The 17406-nt window shown below is 38.0% G+C and overlaps 1 protein-coding gene across 6 annotated transcripts in view; it reads right to left on the bottom strand.

Moving 5' to 3' along the window:
* The window catches only part of lingo2 (leucine rich repeat and Ig domain containing 2), a 200907-nt gene that overhangs the window by 78386 nt on the left and 105115 nt on the right, over positions 1-17406 (bottom strand). For 5 of the 6 annotated variants that reach the window (XM_056382300.1, XM_056382303.1, XM_056382299.1 and 2 more), the window contains one exon: positions 2872-2958. The exons of the other annotated variant lie outside the window; for it this stretch is intronic. The gene's annotated coding sequence lies outside the window, so the exon portion shown is untranslated. The remainder of the gene's footprint in view (positions 1-2871; positions 2959-17406) is intronic. 6 annotated transcript variants of the gene reach the window in all.

The following is a 17406-nucleotide window of genomic DNA, read 5'->3' as shown; positions in this document are numbered from 1 at the left end:
TTATTTGTCGGTGCTATTTTGTGTGTATGCGAGTGTTTTAATTTATAAACTGTGATTTTCATTGTAATAGTTTGTAATTTCCAATTGTCTTTTTGGGTTTTTTAATCTCACCCACACAATCCTTTTTTTTATTCATTTGGAGTATTATGCCTTTTTAAAATTATTTGTGAAAATAAATGAATCAAAACAATTTTTGTAAATTTGTAGGGTTACTTGCAAACAGTTTGAATACATAAAGAGAACAAAGCAATATTAGTCCAAGCTCCAATATTTGCTTACAATACTCAATCATATTATTTGTATTAGAATATATAATATATAGATTATAGAATAGAATATATTTTATGTATATATAATTACAGGTCTGAGCTGGTGGTATTGACTGTCATGGAAATTCAGCTCCCATGATGCAACCTGTGGAAACTTCCGCTCACTGGTTGACAACTTTACTACACTCCCTTGGGAGATTTGTTTTCTCTCTTTTTTTAATTGATTAGAGATGTTACAGTTTATGAGGCAACTGAATTTAACAAACAACAGCAGCTGGATAATCAGCCTGTGCGTCCAGATGTATGTGAGTTTTGGAACAGACACATCAAACTTTGTCTCAATAAAGACCTCTCTGAAGGAACACGACATCTTGATTTAGATGCAAAACACAATCCCATGCTCGGCTGGCTCCTCCCATGAGGTGCCAGGAGATTAAGATTTAATGGTGATACCGAGGGAATGACACTATCTGTCTGCAGCCTCCCATCTCTTCACACAACATCACCTCTGTTGCTTTTCTATCGCTTTCTCTCCCCCAAACACAGATGTAGACGCACTTGACTACACAGTCATGCATACACTCAAATTTGGGCACACACACAACTATGTGCATGCTCCCCACAGACGCCTGCCTACACGCACACGTGCACACACACGCACACGCACGCACACGCACACACACACACACACACACACACACACTTTTAGACACTCATAAGTGCAATCTAAAATCTGACAAAAGCTCAGGAACTGGCAGATGAAGTCAACTGAAGATTGACTTGTAAATTAATACTCGTCAAGATGATCTTCTGGTTGTACGAATACTGGAATTGGCTTAAGAAAATCTGGATTTGCACTCAACATGCTTGGCAAAACAAACATGTCTGAAGGGGCTGCACTGTTCTACACTGTTTAACATTGTAACGAACAGAGCGGATGTCATCAATTACCGTGATCTATATCCTAACTAAACTAAATCACTGTAGTACAACACACAATTCTAGTATATCTCTGTCTAGTAGTAACCACACCATCTGTAGTGTATGCTGACTTAAGGAGGAGCTACATTGTTCTGTAGGTCTGCAGGAAAACATGACTGATGTCTACATTTATAATATAGTGAAGTCAACATAACATCAACACAACTAAGAAAACAGAGAATCCCTTCATTTGGGGGAGAGTGATGAAATGCAACCTACGGTAAATGAGTTAAGAATTTGTCTTTGAGCTGTAGAAAGTGTATAAATTCCCCCCTATCTGAAGGGGGAAAAACCCCAACCACCTCCAATTATGAAAAATTAATTTCAGGCCCTGTAAAACATCAACTTATCCTCTCCTTTGCTCCCGTCTTCATTACTACATCTGAGGTCACCTAACAATAAAGCATAACTATGGATCTTAATAAGCTGCTTGCAAAGGTGAGCTATGGGCTCGTTTTTTACAGGACAGTCTCCTGGATTCACAGGGTCAGACAATGTCATGAAAAGAGCAGGTCGTCAAAGTTATGATTTACCATATTACATCGACACACAGATAATATACTGTAATGGCCTTTGGTTTAGAATATCCATATGCATCTCTTATGTGTCATGCTTTTATTTTCTTAAATAGTAGAAAGCATGTCATGAATGGCGCTGAACTTTTTAATGTGAAAAGGAAACGTCAAACTTAATTATCTGATCATATATATGAATAAGTACATAATAATTCAGATTCCCTCAGTATGACTTCCTATTATAACTTGAAAGCAACGCATGAAGAGAAATACGCAGTACTCGCTGTACTCTGCAATCCATGATCTTAAATTATTTATGAATCGTAGGTGTTTTCTTTAGAAGCTGTGAAGAGTTCATGGACTGCATTGTAAATTCAAAGGATGCTCCCGATTCAACTGAAAATCCGAGGTGACAACGTGAAGCCTTTTCCTCAGGTGGCAAACATCCAGCTGTTTTGACCTGCTTGTCCTGGTTGCATTGATGAGGGATCAAGGCATCATTCAGAAATAATTTGTATGTCAGCGGTCAGAGAGACTGCAACAGGGGACATCGACTCATCAATGCAACTCAGCGACACAGAGCACATCGAGCAAAAGGAGCTGGAAGACTTGAACATGTCCAGTGCCTCAAAGCTAAAGCTATAGTTTATACAGGATATATACTCTCTGAAGATACTCTCTGTATATATCTGAATAATACTGGAGCCCAACAAAGCCCTGTACAATAAATTCCATTGGACCATACTTATGTAATTGTTGGTCTTTTACTAGAGGACTCTGGCCAGTAAAGTAATATATAGGCTTTTCTCACTCTTTGCAGTGACCATAAATGAAGAAAGAGAAACATGTTGCAGCAATAGAAAGACTGAAATGGTTGGATGAGAGCCACACATTGAAGTTCAAGATAGTTACAGGTAGTGAGTAACATAATTATGTCACCCTGACCTAACAGAAACCACAGAGTCTTTTATACGCTTATGTTATTTGTCCATTTCTCTCTACCATAAAGGCAACAGGATTGATGTAAAAGGAATGAAATCTTCCAGAAATGAACACACAAGTCTCTGGAACAAAACAGCTATGACACACAAATGTCTGCTGCTTACCACTTTGAGAAGCAATCATCCCCTCAGCCATGGCCTATTCTTTTCTCTCTTCTTTTGCTGTGGTTGTCCCTATTTTCTGTCTTTTATCTAGAAGTAGAGGAGAGGAAAGAAGTAGAAACGAAAAGAAAAATTACAGGTAAGCTTATAAAGCACAATGAGAATCAATACATGAAGATCACAATTTCAAACATCTTGAAAACACCATGCTTAGAAATTAGATGGACACAGAAGAGACGGGGAATCAATAGTAGAAACAGTGACAGTGCATCAGCAAAAGCTTCACTGTATGCTGAGCTTTCAATCCACATAAATAAATCACATGACATACTGTATATCTTTTCAATTTTCCTTTAACCCAAGCAAGGCTCATTTTTCCGTAGACGTTCCTGATCTCTTTCAAGTCCCTAGCAAACCGTGTGACCTACACAATGCACACTGGCCCCTGCCTGCTACTTTCTCTACTATAATGAGTCCCCTTATCCAGACTGCAGGAGGAAACACAGAGGATGGTGATTATGCAAAAAGCGTGCCTGAGTTGGTAATGCGATGATGAGAGAAAGAAAGATAAAGAGAGAGAGTGAGAGAGGAGACAGTTATCTCCTCCAGTCCAAAGGCAGAGAGATTAAAAAAAAAAAAAAAGTTTGACTCAGGACACTCTTGTTAAAATCACTCTTGACACCCTGCGCTATTAGTACGCCATTAAGAGTTCAAGGACAATAGCTGTCCTGTTTTTTGATCATTTATCTGTTGGATCCTCTTGTTAAGCCTGAACCCACTTCCTCACAATGGCCACAGAATATTGATGGGCCGTGAAAGGGTGATTTTGCTGAATTCATTATTATCCCCTTTTTGTCTGCCCTTGATATTACAGATGAGCCAAACATTTTTGACATCCATGATTGAAAAATGAATTCCTTGATGTTGACATAGGCCTCCTAATAATTTTAATGACAATATTAGACAGAAATGATACATACTGAAAGGTACTTATATCGGCATGGATGTTTAGGCATGCTAGTGCTGCTTGATAGTGGATGGCAATGCCAGCTATTGGATGGATTGTTGTGAATTTCTTTACATTCATGGTCCCCAAAGGATGAAGCCCAATGACTCTGATGACCTTGTGGCCTTTCCCCTAGCACCACCAGCAGGTCAGCAAGTTTGCTGTATCGAATACATTATATCAACACCTATTAGATGGATTGGCACAAAATTATGTACATGCATTCATGGTACCTAGATAATGTCTCCTAAAGACTTTGGTGACCCCTGACTTATCTTTACTATCACCAAAAGGTTGACTTTTTTGTCTCTGAATGAAATATCTCCACCTCTGCTGGACTATTTATTAACAATACTGATGTGACTTGGAAAAGAGCTGATGTTCTTGTACTGTGCTTTATACCTCTAAAATTAATGACATTGCCAACAGCTTCAGCTGTACGTTTGAGTTGAGTTAATTAGCAAATGTGAGCATGCTGACAATTGAAACTAAGATGCAGGTTAACATTATACCTGCTAAACTAGCAATGTTTTTGTGAGCATGTTAGCATGGTCAAATACATAACACTCTTATTCTTGTTACATTATATTCTTATGGATATATCCACTGCCCCTTTGCACTGTGTGAGGTTCCCTTGTTCGTAACACATAAACAGAGATGTACAGTTTCAGTATGTATAGATGGTATGTCTCCGGTGCCACCATGGCGAATGCCTGTGTATTTATTGTGATTTGCAAATAAAGTAACCTTGATTCAGATTGTAACTACAGCATATCATCGCATATAATGTGATTTAATAATCATTCATGGACAATCTGTCATACTTCGGATACCATTGTCAACATTCCCCCGTCTGTCCAAAGCTTGGCCTTGATTCATAGGGATGCATTAGCACGCCATTTGCCACCTGGAATCAAGCTGCACACCAATCAAGACAATAGTGTCTCCCCTTAATTATGTGACCATAAAGTGTCCTAATATGCAAGAGCACCTGGATGCTGTTATAGACATCAGAGCTTCATCAGCATTTGTACTTAACTACCACAGCCCAATCCCAGATAACTGGTGCTTGGACAGATTAGGAAATGGGATGTTCTTTGTTTTTTTTACCATTTCACTGATCACCTGAAAGTGAGAAAAAGGTTAAAGAAAAAAAAAAGGTTTTCATCAGCAGCAGCAGAATTCATTCTTGAAGAGTAAAAATTAGGCTGCATGTATAAAGAGAAGATGATCTCATGGGTCAGAATCATCCTTGAAGGTGAACACCGATATAAAATTCTGTTTTAGTTTTATAATTTTATCAAATTTAAAATAATCATGTTTTCCTGCAGCAGTTGGTTTTATTTGTCAATAATATTATTTCATTTACACATATTTACATTTGAAATAAGATGTTATGCCTGTGCACCTTGATGATAACATTCAAAAATCTGATTGTTACACAGCGAGTCACTCTTAGTAAGGTCTGAACCCCGATGTTTGTGAAAGAACCTGTGATTGCCAAAGTACTGTATGTCGTTTATAATTTTCCAACCAGTTTGGTACAACAGAGACTACAACCTATTTGGGGGATCTGCATCTAAATCTTTCCTGATATTCTTTCACTAGAGAGAGAAACACAAGACTTTAATGTCTCCTAATTTCACCAGAAAGGCTGCCATATGCATTCTATGTTTTAACACCATCACAGCAGAAGTAAATACAAAAAATCTGAAAAAATCAACTACATGCCATAATAACTCATCCGCCTGATCCAAATGTCTTTCCTTTCAACTAATGATACACAGCTAATAAAGCAGAACCAATTACTTTGCACAGCTGGGCATCTTTTATATGTTCCTTTCGATCTTGAGCATTTGATTGCTTGTAAATACACGCCTGATTTATATTTCTTTACAGTGTAAAACTCAGTGGGGCCAATGACAAGAAAGCAATTAATCACATTATTATGGTAATTAAGAAGTTGGTCTGCTCCAGTGAAGGTAGAAAAAAAGCCCAGGATGAGAGAGGTGAGAGTGTTTCCCTCTAGGAAGTTAATGTGAGTCAGTAAATTACATCCATCAACCCCACTCTTCCACATAGACAAGGTTTCACATGTTACCACTGAAGTGCTGTTCATATGTGAAGATTTAAATCCATTAGCCTTTTGTTACATAACCTTTTTTTTTTTTACTTTGTGGCAGATTTGCATTCAAGGGCTTGGGTACTCATAAAATGTCAAACATTAATATACTACTACTACTACTATACTATAAATAACAGTGGCTGCCGTTAAGATAATGTGATATACCTTTGTTTTACCAAGCTCCAATAACTAGCACGAGAGATCAGTTCCCATGGTAAACAATGATACACATACCAGATTAGGTCAACCTACATTTCATCAGGTGATTTAACATTGCACAACTTCAATGTGACAATAGGGACTAGTCTTGGAAATCAGTACCTGCATATACAGTTCAACTCTAGTGACTTCACACATCTTACACATGAAAGAAGCATTAAGATTTGATCAACTTTGACTTTGACATCAGTTAAGTATGACTTTACTTGGACTTCAACCCTTTCAACTGGAATGACTTAAGATGTTCTTCAAGCCCAAAGTTGTGAAGTGTGAATGCTCTCGAGTGAGAGACAATATTGTGACAAAAGAGTCAAAAACTCCAGGTTTAGACATGAACAGTTCGGAAGTGGAGGATGTTGCAGGACTAAGAGGGTTCTATTGATGATTTCATAGCTTTATTGTCCAGTGGTGTTTTGCTAAACAGAACTGCTTTTCTCTGAGGTAGGAAACTACCAACTTTCTGTATCCACCTTTCAAGCCTACAAGGCGTGAGGAAAAAGATGGACTTTTGAGTCTTGCTGTAAGGTAACAAGCAGCTAAGTATCTTTGCTAACATAAAATCAATGAACCCTTGACATAGTCAATGTGGTGTGGAGATCTTTGCATCCAAGATTTGGTAGCCTAAATGTTGTCTTGCAAAATCAATAACCAATCAGCAATGTCTAACACTAGCCATTTCTTATTGATGGAAGGTAGCCTGGCGTTACTGTCTTTCTGTTTCCCCCTTTCGTCCCCTCTGTTTGCTTACAATAGTGCATAGTATAGAATGTAAAAAATGTACCTAATGATCATTACTAATGGTGTTGAACTCAGTTATGATTTATTTAAAACCAAAATGTCAAACATAAAAATTTAGTACATCTTTTTATTTATTTGTTTTAAGCCACTACAAAGGTAGCAACTACTCCCCCTGGGGTCCTCCCAAGTAAACATTACATCATAATGCAAAAAAATCATTAAAAAAAAAAACAAAACAAAAGGGAACAAGAAAACAAAAAGTAGATTAACTTGACCTTGTTGACCAAGTATGACAACTCCGCAACTTCCCATAATCTCCCACCTTTACTTGACCCACTATTTGAAATCAGTGTCAACTTTTATTTATTTGATGGACATAAAGGATAATTTATTTAGTTATTTACAGTGTTAGTGTTTTCTCCATCGTTATTCAGTGTGTTTAAAAATGTGTCGAATGACAAAGTTCTATTTAAAAGGTCTAGGTGGATGGATCGGTTGACCAAACATATGACTTTGACACGGTAGACCGATAGACATCAGTTTCTTTTGATCGTGACCGTTGCACAACCTTAATCACAACAAAAGCCCACTAACCATAAGGAAGTACTTATTGTAACCCAAACTGCAATTTTGTCCTAACCTTAACCAAGAAGTTTTTGTACCTTAACCTAACCAAACGGTGACCATCTCATAACCTTAACTGCATGTTTATTGTTGTAACCATGACACATTGAAGGTATACCTGCTGCATATTGGGGGGTTATTTCCTGAGATGCCTTGTGTCAGTAGGTATGTACAAACAATTTATACGGTCATTCAGAGAAGAAGACTTCACATCGATCTTTGATGGATAGTTTCAAGGATCTGGGATTTTTAGAGGCCAGTTAGCTACCACCTGGCATCAAGAAGTGTGGCAATGTGTCAACACAAGCAGCAATTTGCACTAACACAACCAGCTCTACTTAAGAGAGAGAAAAAAGGGTCTTTTGCTCCAATTATAAGCATTTTTGAACGTGGGTGTAAAATAAAGGGAAGACACATTCAGGTTGAAGCAACAGAAGTGTACTGCTTCTACAGCAGATGACTGGCAGCCATAAGAATAATCAAGAAAGTAAAACAATCAGCTGCAACATTATAAGAGGTAACTGGTTTTAATGTTGTGGTTTACTGGGGTATATAAGCAAAGAGTATATAATGTACTTATATAAGTAAATGTGAAAATAATTGTTTAATCATGTCTTTAAAGAAGTGCATTTTACGGTGTGTATTATTATGTTGAAAGGACTATTTTTTTTCACTTTGTGGGCCTCTAAGTGCATGCTAGCGAGCAGCACTTACAGTAACGTAAATAAAGCAAATGTATAACAAAATCAATATTGGTACGATAATAAAAACTAGGAAAATAAGTCCCAGGGTATAGCTGTCAGGATAATTGTCATCAGCACATCTCAGACTGACCTCTATGCATACATTCATGAGTGTTCTTGTATTCACAGCTATTGACATTCTATTTTTTCAACAGAGAAATGTGCCTGTTTCAATTCATTCCATTCGAATTTATTATAGTAACAGCACTGCATGTGTGTGTATTTGTCCATATTCTGTATGACTGCATTTGTTCAATGTGATACATTTTGCACTGTACATTAACACACGTATAGATTGTATTTTGCTTTTAATGTGTGTTCATTTTGACAGCGGGCTCCTTCAGGGTCTTTGCATCAAGTGGAACCATTTTGACTGGCCTTGGCTCTAGGGGCCACAGCATGACTCCTGAGAGGAAAAGAAAGAGCAGAGTGTCTGTGCTTGTGGTGAAGAAAACTACACAACCACATGCTCTCTATCCGTTCCTTTTAGCCGGCTCAGTGGCCCATACCTCGCCTTAATGAGATGCGGCAACACACACAGACACATGTAGCACGTCTACTCTAATTAAACAAGAAAGCTCTGTCATCTCCTGCACCCCCTGGTGGCATTGTGCAATTCACTCCAAAGGATTGTTTTTAAAAGGGTAAAAGAAACTACAACAAAAAAACAGAATGTCTTTTATGTACAATGGCAGTTGTAACTGAAAAGAAGCTAACAGCACCACAGCACACAGCAGAAACACTGGTTCAATAGAGCAATGTTTTGTACTACTGGTTATGGTTATTTCCATGTGATGAAATCCATTTCACTCAATAAAATATACCTTGAGAGACAGACATACTTTGCATCTCTCTTAATCTGCATCCTAGATGGCATTCTGAGCATCTGTCTGATTTTTCTCACTGTAGGAAGGTAGATTAAATTCCAGCATCATAAACTTTACTAGCAGGTGAGGAGTTGTAAGAAATAATGTTTTAAAAGCTACAGAATATAGGTTAGACTTTAAATGTAACAAATATCTCAGTGCCCATTTTCCTCAGAGCTTGAAATTAGTGCTCAGAAAACTACAGTCTTGCCATATGTAGATACTGAATAAAGCGGATTTACATGTAATGCATTTCTTCTCTTGAGCGCTAGTTTAATTGCTGTCTGTTGTCGACATTGACTCATATATAACTTTAACATATATCATAGACACCTTGTTACGTAGCTCTAAGTGCAATAAGATAGAAATATTTAGGCTCAGGGAATCTTTTGTTTGCCTTCACTTTACTCTAAGTATGTCTAAGTATTCCAGATACAGTATTATATAGGTAAGATATATACTTAAGATAGGTAAGCTTGTGTTGTATATTCTACTTCTTCTTCTATTAAGCGATCTTAATTATAATAGATTAGTTCAGTGTTTAATTATTGTTGATTAAATTATAGATGCATAAAAAATAATCAAGACGGTAATTAAACACATTTACATTTAATGGCACAATTAATCTGTTAATAAAACAATGTTCGAAATGTTCGTTAGATATTCAATTCATTATACCATTCCGTTATTCTGTCTTCGTCATTAATAAATTACTAGATTTATAAAAAAAATAAAATAATTGTAAAATGCTTTTTAAAAGGGAATTCAAATAGGACTTTGTGTTATACCATTTACTTTGTGTGTGCATTTATCTTTTCATTTCACAAAACATTGGTTTACTGCTTACCAGAGCTTGACACTGCACTGGCTTTGTTCTATCTTGAGCACAGTATTGCCTTTGTTGCAGAAAGCTGGTGGCCTGTAAGGTGGACAGTTCCCTATAGAGAGCGATAGTCTTTTGTCTGGTACAGTAGCTGCATATCTCCTAAGTTAAGCATGGCCCATATAGCTGAGTTGTGAGATGAAAAATCAAGAGAAAAACAGTCGAAAGTTGTCATCATTAACTAGAGCTTCCACAGTATTGCATTTCCAACATGTTATATTGTGTTTTATGCTTTATACTTCAGTTTCCCTGCACTTATTATGTTGCATAATGTGCTACATTTCTTGTGGTATACTGTGCTCCAACATTTTGTCATATGACGGATTGCCCATTTGTTACATAGTTAGCTTGCTTTCTGCACCCCCTGAGGCATTATTAAGTGGTGAAGAGATTTAAAAGTGGGTTCTAAGCAGATTCATTTTCATATTGAACTGGACTGTACTGATTAAATGACAGAGGTTGGATGTAATGTATGAAAATGTATAGTAACAGCTATAAAAAGCTATATATGCAGTATACTTTGGGGAATGGGCAACTGTAATGTGAAGTACACACAATGAGTCATAAACTGGATTACATGTATAAAAACACGGCTATGTTCATTAAAATGACTCAAATCAGTGACAGCTCTAACACAAGAGAAATGATTAAACAGTCATCATTTTGAAATGCAGAAATGCTTCACAACAGCAATATTGCAAAACAATAGCATCTAGTGTCATTAAACTACTTCAGGCCGAGTTATAAATAGGCTACCAGGTACACAGCAGCCCAGGCCCCTGAACTCCCCTTGGGGAAGCTCTCTACACATGTTCCACCCTCAAGCTACTGTACACCATTTCAACAATCCTCTACTGCTGAGCAATTGTCATCATTTGAGCTTCTTTTTCTCTTAAGATTACTGCAGTACTGAAATGAAGCATGTCTTTTCAATGGCTACTCCTTTCCCCCGACTCACAGATGTACATTTTGGTGATAAAATGATGTAGGGCATGAATTAGTGCGGGATAAATATGGGCTTCTATGAAGTACCGATCATCATTTGACACTAGCCAACTGACAGTTTGGCAGGTGCAGCCATAGTGCTCGCACTGCCTCCCCTTGAGCTATCCATAGTGGTGACTATGAAATATGGACAGCAGCAAATTGAAATTCATCAGGCACGCCTGCCTTGCTCACTGAAATCTATATTCAATTTTGGAGCATCTGTCATGCCAGTGGCAGGCTGAGGCATGCTGGCATTGAGAATCACTTAAGTGTTCTGAAATTGTATGTGGTGGCAAAAAGCTCTCTGTCTTTCTCTCTGTGTATCTGCCTGCTGGTCCGTCTCTCTTTCTTTCTCTGTATCTCGTTGTTTCCTTCACAGATCTAATTAATGTTTCTATTCACAAAGGCATCTCAACCAGCAATTTTTTAGCAAATACCAAAGGAACCCATACACTTCATTATTTACTGAAATAATCAGTGCTTTCTTCTGTGTTCATCAGTTTTAAATGACTTTGTCACTAATGGCAGCATCTTGAAACCCCTGACAACACAGCAGCTAGCTACAATTTGAAAACAATTGCAGAAGATGAAAGTGACAACCTTGCAAACAGCAAACAAATATTTAAGGCTGAATGATCTAAAAATGCACCAAGTGTATAAGTTACACACTATGTTGCTTAACATTTGGTCACATTTACCATGTTTTATTTTGTTTTACTGAAGTTACATATAATAACACATCTTTGTTATGTGACATACAACCATTTTCTATCACATGTGACAATGAGGATACATTGACAGAGTGACAGAGAAGAAGCAAGCATGAAAACCTTGATCCTATGGCAACGGGTGCTCCTTGTCCTCACGCTTATGAGTTTATGATTAAGAGGAAGCAATTGGCTTATTATCTTACAGAGGAAAGAAACAGAAAGGTCAAGCTTTTATCTACAGGATTGGTTTCTGATCATTGTCAAAGTCAGCTAAGAATTCTCATTAGACTATTATATACTTATGCAATTATACTGAGAATCCGCCAGTGGCCATGCAAGTAGAGCTCAGTTTCTTCCTCAAGGACACTGACATGAGATTGAACCTGCGGCATTTTGGCTAAGGACCTGAAGTCTTACCACCTGGCTGTCTTGATTCCATAAACTTCCTGTTTTGGTGATTCAATAGAATGAATAGAATCATCAATAGAAATGAATAGAAAGCTGTTGCACTCTTCCGCTGACCTTGCGCTTGAGTCAAAACATCAAAACCTCAGCTCGCTTCCCCCATGAAACTGCCAATTGCTATGTAACGGCCCTGATGTTTGGTGTAGATTCTAAAGGAGCGACGGAGAACACACTTTAAGAAGATCTATGATCCCAATTTTTACCTCAGCTGTTCAATTTGCTGGTCTTTTTTTTTTTCTTCTTTTACTAGAAAACTTCAGTGCACCAGACATACAAAGGATTGATGTTACACACTAACACAATATTCTCCAGTCTTAATATGTATGCTCTGAACCACTAACATATAAATATGTACTTGTGGCATCCAAGCTATTTGAAATAATATTACATGCAGGTTTATGTCTGCTGAGGCAATCCAGTGACTGGGGCCCTCCATCTGTTATTGCTTAAATGTTAAATGGCTTCCATCTTTAAGGTTTGTCACCAGTCTGTCACTAGAAACGGAGAATGTGTAATGGCACCAGTAAAGCTCTTTATTAGTCCATGGTGAACAATGAGCCGTGTCAGCTCACAGAGGGAGACCCCCCTCCTCATTCCCAAACAGAGGAATCCAAAGAAGGGACAATCAATGGAAATGCTTCATTTGGTTTATGTGTACCACTGAACACACCACAGCAAATATAGATTTTTTTCACTCATGTTATTTTAGCACATTTCCTCCCACAACAGAGCCACTTACTGTTTCTACAGGTACAGATCCAAATGATTAGAAAAACATATTAAATTAATTTGCATATTTTATGTATGCAACAATTTTTGAATGTCATTCTTCAAAAAACTGATTAATGCAACTAATTAAGATAAATACTTAGGACAAAAGTCAAATGGTAAACATGCTCATGCTTGTCATATTTCAAATGCTCAAGCTTGCAGGTTTAACAGAACTTCAATTGCAATGTGGCAGTCATAAGACAAGCATGGCAATGACAGATGTTACACTGATGTTTGTTTTTCTGCCAACGGCTTATTTTAACAAATGACACAACCGTGGTTCACAACAGTTCTTATCAGTGCCAGGCAATGTCATGCCACATCCAATCTCAAAAAACACCTTGCACTCTCTGTCACTCATCTCTCCATCAAAGCATCTCGCCTACATGGGTGAAATGTCTGACCACAGAAAGACAGAAAGCGTTCTTTGCAAAAAATTGTAGGACGAGAAAAATCATTCTAAAGACAGATGTAAAAAAATGTAATGAAAGACAATGCAAAACATAACGGAAGAAAAATAAATCTGCCTGATATTACTCATCAGTCTTTAATCTGTATTTGCTGCTGGCAATCCATTGATTTTTCTAGGATGTGTGTATACTTCTCTGTGTCACACACACACACACACACACACACACACACACACACACACACACACACACACACACACACACACACACACACACACACACACACACACACACACACACACACACACACACACACACACACACAACACACACACACACACACACACACACACACACACACACACACACACACACACACACACACACACACACCTCAAAATATCTCCTGCTGGTTGACAAGTTCGTGGTGGCAGGTTGTACCGATGGTGATTTTAGAAATCAGTATGTTTATGTGGTACGTGTCTACGTGGAGATTATTTCAGCATCAATGTGTGAAAAATAATCAAACCGTCCATTTATGAACTTTGAAGAGATCAATCTCCTGACTGTTATGCTTGTTAAGGCATGGGATAGGTCAAAGAATATGTCTGAAGCAATTATCCCTGAGGGAAGGGAAGATATTGTACCGCTTGCTGCTTTTTGAGTGGTGCCTTTCCAATTCAGCGGGCCGAGAACTGCGGTCCTTCACTCTGTATGCAACCACCACATCAACCAAAGCTGCAGGTATTTTTTGTTTTCATTTATTTCCTAAGTGACTTTGTAGGGCTACAATATTTACAAGCTACTATGTTACATCGTGTGTTGATCTTTCAAATGATTTGCTATGGTGCTTGAGGCTTTGCTCAAATTTGTCTAAATCTGTGTGAACAGGTAAATTATTCAAGGCAAGAGGTTTATATTGGTTCCCGTTCAAAGAAGAAACATTGCAACCATAGCTCAAGTGATAACATGCTTTCCAGCTGGAAAGACAAACCACTTCCATACACAAGCAGTGGCCTTAAAGAAAGCTGATTTGGTCTGCTTAAGCTTTCAGTCATTTGATCAGTTCATTTATCTTATTTTGCTTGAGGAAAAAAAAACAGTAATAAACTATCATTGAACTCAGATTACAATGGCTTTATTGTATCAGTTTGCTTACTTTGGTGTGGTATAGTCTATTGAAAGAGACTGTCTACAACCTCTTCTACTGCTATGCCATGACCGTAAATGACAGCAAAACATTATGCTGCTATCCCTTTACTGTTCTCCTCTTGCTCAAATGACTGCTCCGGGATCAGTGCTGTCCCTCAGCAGAAGAGTACTGAAAAAGGTCACAACAGGGGAATGAGAGAATGGTGTGAGCCAGAGCAGCTACATTTCTCCATTCAGTGGTCTGCTTAGGGATTGAGTTACAAGGGTACATTACTGTCTCCCAGAGCTACCCTGGTTGCTGGGTTTATGTCACCCATTTCCAGCCACATCTGGCTGGAAATGTCTTTTTTTTTTTTCTTTCTTCTTTTTTACAAAACAGCAAGGATATGCCAGCTTTGTCCCCAAGAACACAACAAACCACCTCACAAATAAATATGATTTACCAGGAGTGTGGTATGTTTTATAAACTATACAACTGTCTGGATTTTATGGCTAGTTCTGTCTGTAATGGAGACAGATACAGAGAGGCAGTGTAAGCAGAAAACACTCCTGTCTGCAGCACACAGCCACCTCTTGGCTGTAGATTCCAATCCGAGGCAAACACTACCTCTGTGTTTTCATTAGCCTGCATTAAATAAGACACTTAAATGTTTTTTCTGCTGTCAACACACTAGTGGAAATCAGTACCAGCACTTGTTAACAGTGCACTGCAAGTACTTTATGTGGATGACTTCTATTCACAGATATGTTTGGTCAGATCATATGTAGGTTACAAGTTAAGGTTAAGAGCCACAAGATTATAAAGCAAAAACAAAATTACAAAGTAGTGAAATCGAGCTGCTGCCTTCCCAAAAAAAAATGCAGAATCCATGTGTGCATTTCTGTGTCTGGAAACCTTAAAGCAAATAGATTTGATTTAGATAACTGTAGTTCAGGGTTTTCAAGTAAGAAGAAAGTAATTTGGCCACACACATCAACTGATGATCAGTTGATTTCCCCATCACACACTCATTCACATAACAGAAGGGTCTATTTAAAAAAAAAAAAAACAGGTTCATGCATTGTGCGACTATGAAAACACTGGTGTTTGGAAATGCTAATTAAAAAAAGAGCAGAAAGATGAAGATACAGTATATCTACTGTAAAGATCAGTTGTTCGTTAATAACAGTTGGTATACCTCTTATACCCGAGTTCTACAGGTATGAGAAGCAAACACACCAACATACTTCAAATGTGGGCTGTACACCCATCTCCTCTCTTCTCTCAGTAACGACAAAATGGAGATGCAGAGGGAGAAAAAAAGAATTGCTCCATCGTAATTTCCCTCCTATGCCACAGTGGTATTATTTGGCAGCAAATGGTGTCGTAAGAATAATGTTGATTTAATAAGCAATTAATTCTAAGCTTCTGTCTCAGAATACAAGAGTGAAACATAATAAAAGATTAAAATCATATTCCATTGCACTTAACTGAGATGAGATGCTGAAGTAGACAGAGGCAAGGTAGTGGAAAGAGGAGTTTATTTGTTCACCGCGTTGCCAGAAGTCAGGCAGCTGGTTAATTGGCTCAGCATTCTCCTAAGCACTAAGCAGTAAGAGCACTAATGATGTCAGTCTGGATCTCTACAAAGGTACATGTGAGCACTGACAAATCAGAATCACTTAACAAGCGCAATAAATGTGCAGTTCAGAAGTGTGTCTTGGTGGCAGCAGGGCAGCCATATTTACAACTTACTGAACAAGCACTGAACAAACATGGTACAAGGACAACAGGGCCACATACTGTGCAAAGGAACAATGCATAGCATACTATGGTCTGTGTACATGACAAGACTAGACTAGTGAAACTGTACCAACAGAGCATATGTGGTTTGCTGCTTCAAAATGTTCCACTATTGTGGACATATGGATTCCCATAGAGTTCATGTCTTGTTAATGGATCATACACTGATCAGCCATTAAAACAATGAAACAGTGCAAATTATCAACTGGTTACTACCTGTTCTTATTAGATTAGATTAGATTAGATTAGATTAGATTAGATTAACTTTATTTATCCCACAACTGGGAAATTCATTTACCACAGCAGAAAAAAAAACATCTATAGAATAAACATCTATGGAAATATACAACAAAAATATACCAAATATACACTAATAAATACAATATAAATACAATATACACAATACACACGATATGTACATGAAAAAGTGCAAGTTTGCACATGGTCAGGAAGAGCAGGAGTTGTGGAGTCTGACAGCTGCTGGAATGAAGGACGTTGTGATCTGAGCGTCCCGGTGGGGGAGGGGGGATGAGGTGTATGCATTCCTGATATTAGCATAGAACAAGTCCAAAAGTTTTATTGTCCCTATTATTATTATTATTATCCATAGATTCCCAAAACTAAAGCCCTAAGACATACGGAAAGTGCCTATCTGGTCATGCAGGTCACTAAGTCTGGAGACTCCTGGTCCACCTTAGAGAGTGGCTACTCAATTAGATACTCAGGAAAAACCACAGGCTTTACAAAGCAAGAGTCTAATGTCCCGACATACGGCTCTCCTTTCAATGCAGAACCAAACACACACAGACACACAGCAGATAAATCACACAAGATCGAATGACCTACCTCTCTCCCCCGTAAGCTTGACCTTGCCATTAAGGGCTACTCTTGTTCGACAGTTTCGAAGTAGCACCGTTCTAACACTGCTACCACTTGGGAGTTGTAGCTACTACTATACACTGTCTTGCTTCTTAAACCTAAGCCTTCCCTAAATTGCTAAATAATCATCCCTAGAAATGGAGAGTGTCACAATTTAAAACAAAACAGGTACAAATT

Source organism: Seriola aureovittata, chromosome 8 (genome assembly GCF_021018895.1).
Source record: "Seriola aureovittata isolate HTS-2021-v1 ecotype China chromosome 8, ASM2101889v1, whole genome shotgun sequence".
Classification (NCBI taxonomy): domain Eukaryota; kingdom Metazoa; phylum Chordata; class Actinopteri; order Carangiformes; family Carangidae; genus Seriola; species Seriola aureovittata.
The sequence above is the reverse complement of the archived record's forward strand: the minus strand, read 5'-3'. Positions and strand labels throughout refer to the sequence as shown.